The sequence below is a fragment of the Ambystoma mexicanum genome, chromosome 10 (genome assembly GCF_040938575.1).
Source record: "Ambystoma mexicanum isolate Mex_15411 chromosome 10, UKY_AmexF1_1, whole genome shotgun sequence".
Lineage (NCBI taxonomy): Eukaryota > Metazoa > Chordata > Amphibia > Caudata > Ambystomatidae > Ambystoma > Ambystoma mexicanum.
The window spans coordinates 257,905,975-257,924,649 of record NC_090932.1 but is presented as its reverse complement, the minus strand read 5'-3'; the positions used below and the strand labels follow the sequence as shown (position 1 = coordinate 257,924,649).

Sequence of the window (18,675 nt, the reverse complement as noted above, 5' to 3'; positions counted from 1 at the left end):
TTATTGCTGCTGCAGCAGGCCTCATTACCTTTGTGAACGCCCATGGCGCTGAGACTAGACCGAAGGCGAGACATTTGAATTTCCAACATTCTCCTATCTGGCGGAAGTGCATGATATTGCAATGCTCTGCTGCAATGGGTATCGTCAGATATGTATTTTTCATGTCTAACTGAACTAGCCAGTCTCCCCCTCTGAGTAAATCCCTGAGGAGGTGAATCCACTCCATCTTGAAATGCCTGTAAGTCAACCATTCATTGAGCTCCTTCAGATTGATTACCAGCCTTGACCTTTCCTTTCTGTGCACTAGGAACATATTGCTTAGAAATTCTGGTTTGTCTAGCTTGCTCCGCTCTATCGCACCTTTTTCTTTGCAACTTTTGTAACTCCACTTGCAATAGATCAACCTCCCCTTGTGCGAACTGCATGGGGCCTGGGTGCTTCTTGTAACTGAGCCCTGACGTGGCCTGCAATACCCAAGAATGCAATTCGTGCCGCTTCTCTATGCATAGCCTTGTCCTGCCTCCCCACTGCAGGGTACCTCTTGCTTTGTGCACTTACCAGCAGCAGCCTGCTGCCTGAAGTTACCACAACCTCTGTACCCTCTCGAATTCCGTCCTCTGCTGATTAAGAAGGCGCCTGGACTCCCAGTATTGGGTTCTGGGCCCCTGAGGCCTGTGCTGTGAACTGAACCAACCGGTCGAACAGCCTCTATGTTGACCTGTCACAGCAAAAACCTTTCCGGGAATAATCTTCCTTATTGAAGGCTGTGCCTTTTCTAAGGCTGTGTTATGTGTCTACCAACTTCATTTGGCAAATGCATCTCCTTCCCTTGTGGCTTCCCCTGCTTCATATGTTGTCAGATCTCCTAACTTGCTGTCTATTTTTAACAGTAAATTGTGACTCCTCTCAGATGATGTGCCCAGTTAGCTAGTGTCTGTGCATCCACTGGCTCTCCCCTGTTCATTGACATATCCATGAGGTCCATCATTTTTGCAATTGCTCCAGTTAAGTCTAGCAGTTTGTCCTGCCATCCCTTCCAGTCTTGAACAATGCCCTGCCTGACGTCTTTTGTAGCCTTAGTTATGAACGTGACTATCTTTGAGTCCAACTCTGGCGTATCTGTCACTTTGCCGGGAACATCCGGTTTTGGACATTCCGGTCTCGTGTGGACCAGCACTTCTTTGTCTGACGGCTTTCTGATGTACCATGTATAACGCCACTTTAGGCGAGGGCAGCCAGTCTGTAGATTTGGAGTTGCTAATGGATTCTGGATTGAACATGTTATCGATATCCTCCCCTTCATCTACATTTACTAGGCTTGCCGTTCAGGTTCTTCTGTTTGCCTGTACAACCTTCTGCACTTCATTGAACCTCTTCCATCTTCTTCCTCCTCATCATATTAATTGGGCGTAGTGTTCCACCTGCGTACCGTATATTCTTTGCCTTTAGGGAACGGGGTAGGAGGTTTGGCACTGCCGATGAGAAAGAAAATGCACTTTTTAGTTTACTAAAAGAGTCGGCTACCTCCTGGGGCTTATCTTCCCCCTTCATATGGGCCGGGCGAGTAGAAGAGTGCACTGTGTTCTGGGCCTTGTCACTCCCTTTACTCTCAACCTCTTTCTTTCGGGTCCAGCAGAAGTCCCCTTACCTGGCTGCTCACCCTGCTTTTTTTTTATTTCCCTTTGGCTCTGCTGGGCCTCTCTTAGCTAATAGAGATTCCAATATCTCTAAATGGTCCTGCAAGGGTTTGAACCCTTGGGATGCTGCCAAGATCAGGGATTCTCCTAGGACTTTTTTTTAAAGCTAACGGACAAGTCTTTATCCACATCAGACATCGCCTCCTCCATGTCACCCTCACTCCACTCCGGTGAAGAGCTTTCAGGCTCCATGAAGGCTCTTGAGAATATTAAAGCCCGATCTCAATAGCTGCTTGCAATATCCTCTTGCTCCGTCTGCCTTGACCTGAACGCCGCAGGCTGCAAAGTTCAGTGGAGCCCGGGACTGTCTGCTCTCCGACTTTAAGTCTTCTTACACTGCAACTGTTATTGGGAACTGCGTGGAAGCCTTCTCGCGCTCTGCCTCGGAAATTGAGGAAATGTAGGGTCCTTTACATGTGCACCACTTTTGAAATGGTTACACACACCCACATGCATCCTTTGCTAGTGGTGCTTGCCTGGAACTCCGTTCCTCATGTAGGCCCGCAAACCGGTTGCCTCAAGTGAGCGTGTTCACCGCTGGCTCTAGTCGCACCGCTGTGCACGCCTGGATACGAGCGCAGGCCCTACCGTTATTCGACCTACTCGCACCCTGCGTGAATAGTACTAACCGCACTAAAGTAAATTCACAAATGTCATGCATCTGAGGCACGAATCCCTTTACACAGTTGACTCTGGTCACAGACTGCAATATTGACTCAACCAGATGTAATTGGACCAAATGGGGAATTTTCAGCGCAATTGCCATGAGGTAATGCCGCTGGCGGTAATTTCTCTGAAATTAGGGATTTTCCCGCGTGTTTATCCCCAGCTCTGAGATGGGGGTAAACGGGCCAAACTCAAGATTGGGCGGACCCTTAAATGTGGCAGTAACACCTTTACTGACTCATTTAAGGGCTACCGCGCAACTTGTGATGAGACCCCCCTGTGCATTTGCTTCTAGTGTGCTTTGGCCGGGGTAGTGGTATGCAAGTTGTATTTGATAGATGTTGAGGTCTGTGGGAAGAGTATTTAGTTTGTCATCTGCAACAGTGGCATGTTTTCTGCTTATAGTGTGTTTTCGGTGTAAAGAAGAGGGTAAGAAGGTATCAAAATGTGCACTCCCTGCTTGTGAGTGATAACTGACTTTTGGCGATTAAGACATGCGCTTTGTGCGTGTGGAGAGTTTGGTGGGCAAGTGATTTATTTTTATACTTGGCTTTTAAATTGCAACTTGTCATTTTTTCTACTGGTGTAAGTGTTTGGGTAAACCATCTAGGATACCAAGGAGCAAGTGCAAATATTACCCCACCCCCTCTTGTCCTCCAGCTCCAGATTGACACACAAAAGTAAAAGCATTGGAATTGTTAATTTTGTGTCTGAAGGGCACTTCCTACCCAGTGCCTTTCCATTTTAGTCTTTTCTCCATTGTCCCTTGCCTCTTATCCTATGTTGGATTAAGCAACTACCCCACTTGCCCCGTCCCCTCAAGTTTGGCCTGGCCAAGAGCCAATTTCACAATGATTTACTTTTTATTTTTTCTTCTTTTTTTTTTTAAACCCGCTTTATTATTTTGGAAGGCAGACATACGACAGCATCAATCAACATGGATACAATAACAGTTATGCAAGTCAAAGAACAAGGCGTGGAAAGTCTGGCATTACATGAATGGCTAGCATCAAGACCCAACGCTCCCCATCAACTCGGGACTCAATAGGTGGGGCCCATAGACCCATCAAAGCAAAGGCAAATATTTATATAACTGAGGCTCATAGGCGCCATGATATGTTTCTTGTGTATAGGTAATAAATGGAATCCACGCAGAGACATATGAGGTGTACCGTCCCACTATGATTTACCTTTTACATTTTAATTTATCAATAGTACCACAATCATATTTCTGCTTTAGAGCATGTTATTTAGTTTACCATGCCAACATATTTAAATGTTACAGCTGCAATTCGTGTGCACCCATGCCAAAATTAAAAGGTGGAAAAGCACATTAAGTGAAGGGTCGTATTTAGCTCCTGCTTGTAGCCTCATTGAGCTTGGATAACTTGGCACCAGCAGCTACCAGGAGCTACTTTTGGCTCCCCAGAGCAACTGATGCCTAGCAAACATAACTATGTGAATTTAACTCTGCATGTTTTGGGACAATCTGTAAATGAACATTAGGACAAGTCTATACAGCTTGTAATGCTTTAAGGGTAATACATAAGGGACACAATTCTATAATTGCATCTAATGTGTAAGTTAGGTTTGTTGAATGCATTGTACTGGCTCCTCATTCCCCAGTGGTAGCTCCTGGTCACTGGTTAATGAGGGATACCCAGGAGCCACATTAAACTCCTGCATATCCAATCTGAATTTCGAAGCTTGAAGTGTACCCATAGTGTGTCTGGGCTATGGGGGTGGTGGGTTGTGGAGGACCAACATGCAAGCATCTCTGCAACTATTTTCATTATCAGTGGGTTAATATGCCCTGGAGAGGTGCTGTATCCGGACCCAGGACTACATTTCACTCAATTCCCCGGCAAGCCAACAGCATGCCAGGTATTTTAAGTCTCACCTATCCTGTGCTGGGAATGGAGATTGTTCATGTGTTACAGCACTGGTGAAGCTCAGCTGATTCTCCTTTATACCGTGGCTTATCTTCTGAACAATGCTCCTACTCAGATGGATGCTCGAGCATCCTGTTACTGTCTGGTGCTTACACGCTGATCCTTGGCACTTCTGCACCAGAGCATTGAAAGATTAACCGGCGCCCAATCTTATTAAACTCATTGTAGTCCAATTTCCTATGCTTTTTAGCTGTTCCACCTTTCCTTGCATCCTCTCACCAGCAGTGTTGACACAGTGTTTAGTGTTTACAGACATGAATTGAATTAGCAGCGTGAACCATCAGATCTCTAGAAAGATCACAGGATTCACTGACAACGCCCTGGGAATCAGTCAAGAGTTCCCACTCTTGGTATGACTTGACTTTGCCACCCTTAAACACAAGTGTAGGTGGGCTGAGAGGAAGTGTAGGGCATCGGGCGCATCCTCTGACAAACTGGCCTATACCAAGGCAATACCAAGACTCTGTCCTGTCCAGGAAGAGAGCCTACAGCCAAGCTCGTGTGTCTCCGTAGCCTCTAAACAACATGGCTGAACTCTTCAAAATCTGCAAGGAGCTGGCCAATCCTGCTGCAGTCCCCACCTCTCTTGTTCCCTCCCAGGTTCATCGCATCGCATGGCACTGGCTTCTCACTTCATCACTAAAACTCAGGCTCTCCTGTCTCTCCTCTTCCTCTCCCTCTCTTGTCTCCTCTTTTCCCCTTGATCTCTCCTGACGATGTTGCTAGACCAGTCCAATCTATGAAAGTGTCGTCCAAGCAGGTGCTCCCCTGCTCGTCCAGAACCATTAAGACCATATCAACACCCTTGCTCCAGCCTTGGCCGATTTCTGCATTAACTCTTTTTTTTTTGTCACTGGAACTGTCCCCTCTCCCCTACAGCACTCCCTTGTGCACCCACTCCTTAAGAAGCCTTTTGCCGATCCTTCTTCTCTGGCAAACTACTGGCCGATCTCTCACTCCTTTCCTAGGCAAACTCCTGGAAAAGCTGTCCATCTCCCAGCTTACTCTCCATACGGAATCCGTGATGTCTCCACGACCATCAGTCTGGTTTTAGAGCAGCCAGAAGAACGGAAACTGCTCTCATGAATACCTGTGAAGACCTGCCTAATCTTGACTCTAGCCTTCCTTCTGTCCTCGGCCTCCTTAAGCTTTCCTCTGCTTGTGACAAGGTCAACCACGCCATCCTGATCAATCGTCTGTGACAACCTGGGCATCACGGATCAGGGCCTAGCCTAAATGACCTCCTTCCTCTGTTTTTCCATCCCAGGTCCAACTGGGGTCCTTTCTCTCCACATGTGGTGTTCCCCAGTGCTCCAACCTCTCACCATGGCTCTTCAACCTTTACTTGACACTTCTGGCGTCGTTAAGGGTAAATCTTTCATCAGATGAACTTTAAAAATTTGCCCCGAAAAGCCTTGTGTGTCCAAACTTTAGTCAGATAATGCAAATCCTTTTTCTTTGATGCATGATCTGGTTGCCCCAATATCTATAAGAAAGGAAAATCCTCTGTCCTATCTGAACTGCTACCTCCAGTTCCTCCTCTGGGTCCTCAGTTACTGCTAGAACGAGACACACTCGCACTCTTTGTGGGCATCCCTATTGGGGGAAAAAGTGTTCGCGGATGAGACAAATGGGTTACCTGCAGTGTATTGGGGTATGGTGTTCTGCCCTAATATTGTTACTCCTTCTGGTATCTGTGTCTGCGCTGGTGCCTGTAGTACGTTCACTGTCCCTTGAGTTCCCGTAATTTCCCCATTTTGTTCCTGCACTTGTCCTTGGGTTGTAATGCCCTGTGTCTGTGTCTGTGGGGGATGTATCGGCAATTGCTGTTTCTGTGTTATTACCTGTACTTGCTGTGGAGTCTGCAGCATGTATGCCTGCTGTTGTTGCCCTCTCTGTGCAACAAGTGGGCATGTTCGTACGACATGTCCGAAATTCTGACAAGCGTAGTACTGTACTCTGAAACGTGGAGTCCTTCCCCTGTATACCATTCCCCTTCCACATGTGTAGTATCCTCTTCCCAATCTGATACTGTCCCATGTATGCAACCCCTCTTCCTTGCTGCATAACCCCGGGCTGCTGCATGTTTATGAAAGCTGGTTGCTGTTGCATCGGTACCATCCCCCACTGCTGGTTGGGTGGAACCTGTGTGTAGCCTCCTGGTGGCATCCTCACAGCAATTAGAAGCCCCTTGCTGTGCCTGAGGAACGACAATGGGCCCTGTGAGTACTGCTCCCTCCATGTGTATTTTCGCCTGTTTTTTTTTCTGAACCAATGTGGGTTCTGCCTTTGTAGCATTATCCACTATCTGTCTCCTACTCCAGTTTTTTCTTGCAAAAGTGCCCAGTTGTCACCTGTATCTCAGGCCACCCCTCTGCCTCAATTCCCACTATCTTTTCTAAAGAGACCTGTATGTCTGCAGGAAGCCCCCTCGCTAGGATATGGTAGACAAGATGTTTTTTTTTGTCTCATTACTGCTTATTTTCGTGCATCCACATTTCCTGTATGGATTTTATGTATTCTGTGGGTTCCTCATCGGCCTACATTTTGTGAGCCAATATAGATCCAATTTCTGACGTGCCTGGATAGAGCTCCATCTGAGCCTTCCATACATGCTTGATAATTGTTAAAGGACGCTCCATTGTGTATATTGGAGCTTAATTTTACCTTCGAATACCCGACCTGTTGCATATTAGAGCTTACTTTTACCCCAGAGTATCCGGCCTGTTGCCATATTTTGTCACTTCTCCCCAACCAATACTGCCAACAAACCTTGTTTATATCTCCTATGGTCAATGGGATTCCTGCTGTCTTTCTCAAACATAAATCCAATTGCTCAACCCCCGCCATCAACAAAGGTAAACTGTAAACTAGATTATCCCTGTCCATTGTCTGCCATGTAAAAGTGGCATTTGTGTGCACGCTTTGCTTTTTATTGCCACATTGTGGTCTTTTTGCTACCACTATTCTGGTGTTCCTGCTGCAAAGCCTGTTTCCCTAGTCACCCAGTGATTCTTCCCTTTCCTCTTCTCTCTCATCCCTTCTCCTTTCCCGTCTCCTATCTGTCAAAGGGTGGGTGTCTGTTTCATCATCCACCTGATCGCTGTTAGCGTTGTCTTCCCAGTCTGATATGATGTGCCCTTTGTCTGCTGTGTCAGTTTCACTATGGTCCGTGTCCCGTCCCCACTGGTCTATCTTAAACTTTATGCGTCCTGCTGTCCACCCCAGTTCATTGGTTCCCCTCGTGTATTCCTTTCGCTTCCATTTCCCATTCCACAGCTTTTTCTGCCTCCTTGAATACACTGTCAAGTTGTTGCTGCACACTTTTTTTTTTGTCATTTAAATATTTCCTTTTCCCTTTCTCGTCTTGCTAATAATGCTTGTGCTGCCCTCGTCTTTCTTTTTGTGTTCCTTCCTTGTCTAGAGACGCTTGTTTAGGATTTGTATACCCCGCAGTTGGTTTTAATAACCGGTGTATCGTATTAGATGGTGCACTCTCCTCCTCCGTTTCTTTCGCTTTGTACAATTTCCAAAGCCCCAGAATGGTTTTCTCCTTTTTATATGTAGCCTCTAGAAAAGAGTACATACTTTCTATAATATCTTGATCGAGGGTTCCCTCTCCGGGCCATTCTTTAAAACGCTTGCCCACTGTCATGCACCCACTCAAAATGTCCATCCAGTAGGACGTCATTGCCTCTGCCTTATTTCTTTCTTATTAAAATAATCTTCTCTCCTCCTTTCTTCCTTTCCTTTATAATTTTGAAACCTTAAAAAATGTCACTATCCTCAAACAATCGCACTCGCTGAATGTTTAAACTTACCACTTTGATCAATCGCCCTAGTTTTGTCCACTCCAGCCTTCGCCACAGGCCCTGCCCTTTCACACCTCACACTCGACGCTTACACACAATGGCCTTCTCCACAGACCTATCTTGTTAGATCGTTTTAGTATAGAAGTGGCCCACCACCTTAACCATGAAGCACTTTATTAGTGCGTTTAAGTAAAGTTGTTTCTCTTTTCCTTGCTCAATTGTATCGGCAACTCGCTACACGGTGCTATTGTGCTATTTACACATTAATTTGGCTCTGGGTCTTCCACCCCTTCCACAGCCACATAAAACGAACACTACGATCACTTTTTGCAACCCTGAAAAACAAACTGCTGTTACTGACAAACATGTGTGCGCATATACCCAAATAAACTCTTTTCCCAAGAAAAATATGCAACTATACCGATTGCACTCTCGTGATCCCAAAGAAATTCACGGTTCTTATGACCAGGGTATGGACACAACTGAAATGGGTAAGGAGGTGAGGTTGGGCCCTCTACTAGCCTTGTTCACTCCTAGCGAGTGTCTAGGAGATGTGTTTGGTGCTGAATAGGTGGCCCTGGCACTAGTAAACTGAATTAAGTGTCAGCATGCTCCAAAACGAGGCTCCAGGTGAAGTTGAGTAATGAGCCCCGGCTACCCTTGTTCACACTCCAATATGGGCCTAGATGTTGAGTTTGGTACAGGGTAGGTGACTCTGTTCTCCTGAGAAACACTGGGACAAAACCGAATACCGGATGAAATAAGGGGATAAAATCTGGAGCCTGTGACTAGTTGGCCAGATTATCTGGAAAGATGCAGATGCCAGTACAATTGTGTGATGTTGTGTGGGTGTGCCGGTCCTCCTCTGACAGTGGCAATGCGCTAGCACCTCACCACTGTGGGAGCAGGACCTGTTTTCTTCTGGCTGGGTACTGTGAGGTAGTCTGAGTAAGACTCAGACACAGAGGCATAGTGTTCATTGCTATAAACTTTTATTAAAGGACATGGGATGGAGAGAAGCCCATCATTCCCTAACTCTAGGAGGGGTTTCCCTGCCTCAACAAAACTAACTACACTCTCTCTCAAAATGTCCAAAGTAAGTCTAATGTCCCATGTCCAAAACCCTACGCTGACCCTCCAACGCTAAACTTGTCAAGTGCAAACGGGCTTAATGTTCTTTAGCTGCCACTTGCAGCTGTACTTCACAAGTTAAACTCAAAGTTTAATTAACAACCAAAGGTTCCAGCATCATTGGAAGGGGTATATCTTCCCTTAAGTTTCTTAGTTCTTTCACAGTATCATAAGCACCAAGTGGGTTCTCGCCTCTCCTCCACTTTCAAATATATTGTAAAGATTTCATATCAAGAGATTGTTCTTTTTTGCTTACAAAATGTTTTGCTTACACTCTCTTCCTCCCAAGGGACTTGTTTCCCTTCTCCTAGGTTTCACACATTCACAAGGTTGCTTTACCTTCTCCTCTGGCTTGCTTTTTGCACAGTTCATGTGTGAGCCTCCTGACTCATGAACACAAAGGCCTGGTGTTCTCTCCTGTCAGGACTTTGCCAGTGTTGTAACACCCTCATATGTTCATATTCTTTTCCATTCGAGTATTGAGCCTTTGCCTGCCTTTCATTTACAACTTTGTGCTTTCCAGGTCCCCTGCTCAAGTTCTCCCAGGCTTTCCCATTACTTTCAGTTGTAGTGCAGTTTATGCCTCGAAGCACCCTGGTGCCCCAATCTCCCTTTGTGGGCTCACCAGTCTCTCCTGCCTGCTTCGGCATTCTCTGCGGTCTGCTTGTTGCCCAGCGGTAAGCTTTGTCTTCTGGTCTGCGTCACGTAGGCTCCCCGATCTTCTCACTGCACTGGCTTTCCCAGTAGAGCGTCTCTTGTTCCTTATTTCCGTGCAGCGTACCTCTGTCTCAGAGCCTTCTCTTCCAACACTGCCACAATCTTGCCTGCTCTCCGTCTGCTCAGTGTACCCCCGGTTTTCCAACCGTTATGGTGCATCTCCATCTTCACGGGCTTGTCTGGTGTTCTCGCCATTGGTCAGCTGTTTGGAACAACTAGCCTGCCTGTGTGGTTCTTGGGGGGGAGGTGGGGGGAGTGATCTTCAATAATCAGGCCCACTTGCTCGCCCTAGTAGGCCTATAGGAATTAGTATGTGTTTGCCTATAGTTTTTTACAGTAAGTTCCAGATCACAATATGCAGTACATAGCTGGGAAGGCAGTGACTAGTGATGCTTATCCCTCACATGTGGGGGCGGGCGGTGGCCGCGGTGGGTATGCCGGGGGTCTTCTTCTAGTCAGCCATCTTCACCCCACCAGGGCTTGCACACCTCTTCTCTCGGACTGGTAGGTTCTGGTACATAGATTCTGAAAAAAGGGGGAAGTTAGAATCCACATGGATAGAAATGTCTGCTGCTGAAGGCATACAATGGACTGAGGAGAGGCGTGCAGGCCGCAGAACAAAGGTGCATTCAGTCAGAGAAGGTGCAGACGTTGAGGTGCTCTTCACGTGATCAGGGACAAAGACCAGGTTCTAGATCCGAGTCACCAGAAAACTGGACTTGGATGGCAGGCCAAAAGAGGTAAGGCCAAAAGAGGTAAGGCCAAAAGGGGGAAGGCCGCGTGGGAGACCCCAGGCAGAGCCACAGTTTTCAGTCTGGGATTAACAGACCCGGTGAAGGTGAGTTTGGTATGCAGGCAGACTGCCCCCTAGCCCCCACACCCCTGTCCCCCCACTGGCGATAACAAGCAGGCTACAGTGAACACCAGTGAATGCAGTCTTTGTTCAGGTCAGAAATAAGTAACTAATGTATTACTGACAGAGTACGTTGGTCACACTGGACACGGATGATTGTCTGCACTGGGCGGCGGGCACTAGGAGTTTAACGGCTGGCATATATGCTACGCACACCCACTTTCATGGGACCTGGGGGTCTGTTGTACTCCTTAGATGCAGGGGGGGGAATTAGGGGATGGTGGGGGGGAAGAGACACCTAGAGAAGAAGGGAAGGGCTGAGAGGTAGAAGCTGAGTGGGGAGGCTGCTGGGGAGGGAAGAAGGAATGGGGAGGTAAGGAGGTGGTGGTGGAAGGAAAGGCAAGAGGGCAGGAAACCCTGATGGTAAAAAAGAGCAGGTTTGGGGAGAAAGAGGAAAAAGGGGAGGAGTACAGCAGGCAGGGGGAAGAGTAGCTGCAAAAGGCCCCCCGAGCTGTCTCTGCCCCCCCCGACCGCATGTTCAGCACACCACTGACAGCAACCCACAAAAAGTCCCTCTCTCCACACGCTTATGAGGCTGTCGCCCTCCAATCCCCCCCCCCTCCCCTATAGCCCCCTCCCCTGCACTATCTCTGGGGGCGGGAGGCAATCACAGGGTGTAGGACAAGTGGGCAAACCAAGGCAGGGACAATAGATGAAAAGGGCACCCCACCCCCGGATGAACACAATGGGAGGAACAGCTTTCTGGGCTGTTCCCAGGGATCAAGGCGGCTTGGTGATGGTTAGGGGTGGGAGTGAATCGCAGGGTAAAGGACAAGCGGGCAAACCCAGGCGACGACGGTCGATGCTGTTACTGGGAGGGGAGCAAGTTCTCAGGAAAAGCTGAAGGGGCCAGCTCTAGGCTACAGATTACACTGACTGTAAAAAGCTGGCAGCTGTTGCCTGAGCTGGGAACGGGTTTAGTTTTCAGGAGGGTTGGACTGGTAAAATAAACGCACAAACTGTGGTCAGGGGCGAGTCTGTAGATTCCTAGGCAGGGAAAAGGCAATATACTCGCCAAGAGTCAAATATTACCATCCAAAGGCTAGTGGCGAGTGCACATTGTGCACCCTGACTAAAATCATTAGGTTTTGGAACATGACCACACACAACCCTCGACACTCTGTGACTTCACAAGTAGGGATCAAGTGACCCTTGACTCAGATTGATTCAGTGTATTCGTTTTCACAGTATTTATTGGAAAGTTGAGACTGGAGCAGTCTTATAAACAAGGTTGCTAAAGTGCATGAATAGTCTGCTAGCAGAGATTAAAGGCATATAATAACTTTACATATCAGTTGTCAGATTGGTTAAATCCTAGGGTTGCAATGCAACCAACAGTGGTTGCAAGCAGCAACTCCTATGGTGTATTATTGCTAAACCAAAATGATGCCCAGGATTATAATCCATATTTACTGATTTGAAAAGTAAATTATTTTGCTAATACACCACACTTCTCACCAGTCTTATTAGCTTCATCTTGTTTCTTATACTGGTGTTTAGTTTGTTTCTTAAAGCTCGAAGTTGACAGATGAGCGAAGAGCAGGGAGATAATGTGATTTGCATGTAACTATGCTTTATGGCTGTATTATCAGGTTTCTGCTATTCTCCATCTGTTTAGTTTTAAGGTCCCAATTATACTGGTTTTCATTTTTTGTAAGCACTGAGGTTTGTACAATAAAGATACTGGCATGCAGGGAGCTAAAGTGATGCGCTCAAGGTCACTCAACTCTGGTGCAGTGTGGAAGCTAGGATCAGATTTCTTATTATATAGAGCCAAAATATCTAGTTTAGCCACTAGATCAAATTATCTTATAAAAGTACTGAGTAAGAAAGTGCGTTATGTTCATTATCGCTCTACGAAGAGTTAATGGAACTAGAAGGACAGGGAAATAAAGTGATTGGACCAATATTGCACCATTCTGGTAATGTGGACCCAGATCAGTTGGCAATTTAGCTACTGGGATTCTTTTCCACGCACTTTACACACACTCCTTCCATTCCACTTTACCTCATTACCCTTCTTTCTTTGTGGTCACCCCCACCCCCCACATTTCCTCTCTTCACCCCTCATTTTCCTGTGCTCCCATGTATTGAATGGTGTGGTGGGAACATGGTGTTTGTTTCCATGGAGATTGAGTCTGGCCATGTGCTTCTAAAAATTAGATGGGGAGGGGCGTTATAGTTTTTCTGAAGTCCAACTAAGGGCTTAGTAAAACCATTCAACGGAGACTGTACAAGACTCCACTCTTAGTAGGCTGTACCGTCTCAGTTCATGGTAGTGTAGACAGAGCAGCCAGGCTTATCTTTGGAGGGAGAGAGGGCTGTATAAAAGTACATAGAACCTGTAGTGCACCAAGGATTCAATAGAAACACTGACCACCAGAATTATTATAAAAAATAAAGGTTTATTAAAAATACACATCGGCCAAGCGAAGGTTTGGGGTAAGTACTGGTCATAGTCATAAACTCATTTTAATAAAAACACACTTATGCTTGAAGGTACAGACCAAAGCATAATACCTTATTTAGAATACCTAACAGTACGTCTAGGGAAGTCAAACCAATAGTTACTTTTAGATTACTTCAGTAATACAAGGCTAGTAGGCCCTAGCAGTTGTACTGTGACGCTCAGCAAGAAATTGCTTAGTAAACCAACTGGACAATATACTTTTCTGAATAGTGGAACACTTATTCCAGGAATAGTAAAAACGTATAACTCTGATTCAGGAGAAGTTATTCTAAGGAAGTTGGACCTTTATGGTGTAATAAACGATTACACTAACGTTTTCAGCTCAGTGGATTGCACTCTAAGATCAGTAAAAACCTTTTACACTAATAAGATTGCACCATGCATACCAAAGTCGGCTACACCAAAGGAACACTCTTCAAGAATGGCACACAGGTATTGTACGGAGAAACAGTCGGGAAATGTGAAGGCAATTGCAAAACTTGAATTATGAGGCTCCACCATTAACAAGAATCGTGTATATCGCGGGGATTCCAAGATGGCTGTGTCGATGTGAGGATTGCTACTCCCGGGCTCCCGACGTGCGAAGCTTTGCACCACCCTTTATGCGGCAGCAGCCCTCCCTGGCACCCGCAGCGGGCAGAATACTCCACCGGAGTAGAGCGGGACAACGAAGGTGAGCGGAGCGTCCCGCTGAGGTGCGGCAGCGAGGTCCAGCATTTCGGCCCAGCGCGGCGCGTAGCGGCCTTCGGCAGACAGCCCATGGACCAAGCAGTGTGAGAGGGCAGGGTGTCCGACGCAGGTTCCCTCTGACAACCTCCCGACGGCGGAGATCAGAGCCCCGCTGAGAACACTCAGTGAGCCGGCCAGGCTGGTGAGGAGGGGCGGGGCGGGGAGCCTCACCACCCCCAGAAGCAGCGTGGAGAGCCGGCGTCCCCCCGGGCTTACTGCAGAGCCGAGGTACGAAGGACATTGCGGGAGGGTTGAGGGAGGTGCTTGCGCGCTGGCGTGGCCCTCCCCGCCAGCGAAGTGCGCCACTTACTAAGAAGGGAACGTGAGGAGGTAGGAGCGCTCGTCTCTCGTCTCATGTAACCCACCCCTGCTAAGGAGAGATGCCACAGGCCATCCTGGCTCCATTATCTGGTGGGGGGGGGGGCAGTGGGGAGACTCGTCTCGGCCCAGCCAACCCACGAGAGGATCAGACACCTGAACATTGGCTCCTGGAGAAGGCCCCACAAAATTGCGTGGGGTCGGGTGGCACCCCCCCCAAGGGGGCTCCACAGCATATCTCTTTCCTACCCCCAAGGATTCCCTTTTGGAAAAGCCTCACTCTCCAGCACGCCCCACAGAGAACACCAGCCATCGGGGCTTGGCGCCTTTAGGAGGGGATGGGAGGCTAAGCGGACCCAGGGGTGGGGGCCACACGCCGCAGGAGCAGCACAAGTGACAGCTCACCGGACATTTTACAGGAAGTTGTAGACCCAGAGGCGGCGTGGGTCCATCAGTGGAACTGCACCACAGCAGTTTGAGAGTCACTACACCAACACCTCCAGTCCCTTATAGGCCTCCCGCAGCGGCAAACCCCCCATTTCGACATCCCTACGGTCACGCTGGCAGATAAGTCACTCCTCCAAAGGTCAACCACCACCATGTTATAAGAGAGGCAGCTGGAAATGTCTAGGAATAAAGGCAAGGACATGCCCCCTTGGACCCCCCTGAAAAGCTCCAAGAAGGGAATGGAAGGCCCCCTCACGAAGATTTGGGCAAAAGAACCTGTGACAACAGAGGGCCAAGAGACCGGAGACTGGTCTTATGATCAAGCCGCACCTTCCTGCCAGGAGGAGCAGGACAGGCCAGTGTCCCAGGCAATGCTCAGACAATTCATGGGCGAATTGGTCGACAAGATCACAGCTGCAGGGAAAGGCGCAGATGGACAAGCTGCGAGAAGACTTGGCAGAAGGACTAAGAGAAATTAAAAGGGACATCAACAAAATGGAGGAGAGAGTGGACACTAATGAGAGGGCCATCCAGGGGCTGACAGAGGATGCTATGAAAGCCGACAATCTCCTGGAAACGTTGCCCGCTGCAACACAAAATCTCAAGTTACATGCTGAAGAGTTGGAGAACAGATCAAGCCGAGCGAATATCGGAGTCAAATCCTCTGGGTCAGGAGTTAACCAAGGCACTCAAAGCAATTTTTGCAGACCTCCTCGAATCTGACTCTGAACCGGAGATGCAATTTGACAGAATCCACAGGGTGGGCCCGCGCAGACAAGAACCTGGTGCGAGGCCGATGCATATTTTGGTGGCCTTCCACAACTACGCTGTGAAAGAACGTTTTGGAAAAGGCTAGAAAGGCCGCTCACATCACTTACAATGGCCACAAAATCTTCCTGTATCAAGATTTGGCCCAGATAACTAATCAAAAGGAAGCAAATGGGTCGGGTCGGTATTGTCCTATTTATGCTCACAACAAATTCGCTACAGATGGTCCCATCCGTTTGGCCTGACCTGAGGGGAGATCCAAGAGTCCCAAGCCAGACGTTCATCCAGTTGAGTGCTAGATGGGATGCGGCCCCCCCAGGCCAGGGGAGGTGGGGGGGCAGGTTCCTACTGAGGTTGAAAGTAAAACTATAATCCCCTCGCATGTCTAACACGGGCTCGTTGAAACTACTTTCATTAAATGTAAACCGGCTTAACTCGCAGGTCAAAAGGAAAAAGGTAGAGAGGTTCCCGAGGAGGGAGCTCCCCCATATAGTAACACTACAGGAGACCCATGTTCATTCTAGGGTTACGCAGAGGATAAAATTCCGGGGGTACTCGACTGGCTCAGGCCACACAAGCAAGCAAGCAAAAAGGGGTGGGGTGGGATTTGATCGCTCTGAGGGATGGTCTAGGTCTGGCCATCACTGGGATGCAGAAAGACAACCAGGTGAGGTATTTAGCGGTGATTCTCGAGGGAAGGGCGGAGACCTTTACGGTAGCAACCCTCTATGCACCAAATCAGGCTCAGGATCCCTTTATTCAAAATGCTCTGACCCGCCTATGGAAATTTGCCAGGTCTAACATTCTGCTAACGGGAGACTTCAATTTGGCATGGGACCCCTGGAAGGATAGGAGCTCGGCTACATGGGCTATGCAAGGGGAAACCCTCTGGTGACCTGGTAAAAAAGATGCAGGACTTGGCCTTATTTGTTGCATGGTGGGAACTCCATGGAAACAGACGGTTGCACTTTTTACTTGCACGCACACAGGGTACATTCACGTATTGACTATGTATGGCTTTCAAAACCACTGGTGGGGAGAGCTCTAGACATGGATATAGGTGCAATTACCCTTGCTGATCATGCTCCACTTACCTTATTGATAGCTAGATCGCGAGGACCCCCCCCGGTCTATGGAAGTGGAGGTACCCGTTCTCGCTTTTCAAGGATCCTATCCTTGTCAAGGAGCTAGAGGGGGAGATGGCAGAGTTCGCTAACACAATTGGGATGACACGACCCCGCAAATTTGGTGGGATGCCCTCAAGGCAACGATTAGGGGGAGAATCATATCTATTAAGGCCTGAAGGGAACTGGAGTTGAGACTGGAGGAGCAACAACTGGAAGCCAAACCCAAAGGAATTATGGCTCCGATGGGCTACACACTAGCAGCCATTAAAATGGAATATAGGACAGTGAGAGGGCAGGTGAATCTTAAACAAGAACTGCCGAGCGTAATCTCATACGGCTGCGTCAATGATATTATAATAAAGCAAATCAATCCGATTGTCTTCTTGCCAGATTGCTAAGGAAGGAGATGGGAGACAAAACCATTGTGAAAATTGAGAAGGGTGGGCAAGTATACACCAACAATCCAGACATAGAAAGTGAATTTTGCAAATTTTACACTGGCGTATATAGTTCTGATAACCCGCCTCTCTCTGAGCAGTAGGCATATCTAAACATGATAGACCTGCATCAGCTCTTGTCGGAAGACTGGGAGTTTCTAGAAGGCGAGATAACTTTGGATGACGTTAGAAGGGTAATTAACAACTTACCTTCCAACAAAGCTCCTGGCCCAGACGGGTTTGTATCCGAATTCTATAAAGTACACAAAGAAGCCTTAATCCCCTTCCTCACTAAATCGTTTAACTTCATGGGGTCCACCAAGGTCCTCCTTAAAACCATGGAAGAAGCTAGTGATCCTAATTCATAAGAAGGGTAAAGACCCGACCGAGTGCGGGTCCTAATGACCTATAGCTTTAACGTGGATGCAAACGTTCTAGCGAACCGCTTAGACACAATCCTCCCTAAATGAATCCACACGGACCAGTCCGGTTTTATTAGCGGCAGGCAAACATCTGACAACGTAAGAAGATTGGCCCACATTGTGGAAAAGACACAGAAAAGGAAAATCCCGGCCCTTCTGCTAGCAGTCGATGCCGAGAAGGCGTTCGAGTGGGGATTCCTTTTTGCCGTCATGGCCAAGATGGGCTTCGGTCCCGGTTACATCGACCGAATCAGGGCTAATTACCAAAATCTAGTTATTCGACAAGCAATTAATGGCCAAATCTCAGCCCCTATCCCGGTGGGAAGGGGCACAAAACAGACCTGTCCAATGTCACCCCTTCTTTGCGCCCCCCACCTGGAACCATTTCTAGCAGCAGTAAGGGCAGCCGGGGATATATAGGGAATTACGTTTGGTGGCCACGTCCACAAGGTAGCTGCCTTTGCGGACGACATGATCTTGTCATTGACTCATCCTGGCTCTTTATTGCGTGCGCTGGCTAGGGAGCTGGACCGGTTTGGCTGGGTGGCGGGGTTAAAAATTAATACACACAAATCCAAGGTCCTCTCTTTCACTGTCAGACAGCACAGAGCAAGAACTTAAGAGGCACTATAAGTATAGATTAGTCGGCAATTCTTTAAAATATTTGGGAATGCATTTAACCAAAACGGTAGGCAAATTATCCCCCTCTCCTTCAGAAGCTCAAAAACAAAATGGTGGACTGGGGGCCCCTGGCAAAATCATGGCTGGGACGCGTTAACGCTCTAAAGATGGCGATTTTACCTCGGCTGCTCTATTTTTCGGCCCTCCCGACACCCGTCCCTGCGTCCTTCTTCAGAGCCGTCCAGAGAATAACCAAACGTTTGTCTGGAACCAGAACCGCCCGAGGGTTGCAGCTTCACTGAAGGCTCAGCCAGCCCGGGGCGGCCTGGGGGAGACAGACTTCAGGGTATATTACATGGCGGCTCAGATCGTGTCATCCGGGATTGGCAAAGGGATGATGGGAAGAAAGTCTGGAGGCTGATGGAGAGAGCGGTGGTGGGAGGAAACT

The 18,675-nt window shown here is 48.0% G+C and overlaps 1 protein-coding gene across 3 annotated transcripts in view; it reads left to right on the top strand.

Annotated features, from left to right (window-relative positions):
- The window catches only part of AMMECR1L (AMMECR1 like), a 510,558-nt gene that overhangs the window by 118,357 nt on the left and 373,526 nt on the right, over positions 1 to 18,675 (top strand). Inside the window, exon 1 of one of the 3 annotated variants that reach the window (XM_069617807.1) lies at positions 3,279 to 3,411. The exons of the other annotated variants lie outside the window; for them this stretch is intronic. The gene's annotated coding sequence lies outside the window, so the exon portion shown is untranslated. Of the gene's footprint in view, positions 1 to 3,278; positions 3,412 to 18,675 lie in introns of those variants that run through there. 3 annotated transcript variants of the gene reach the window in all.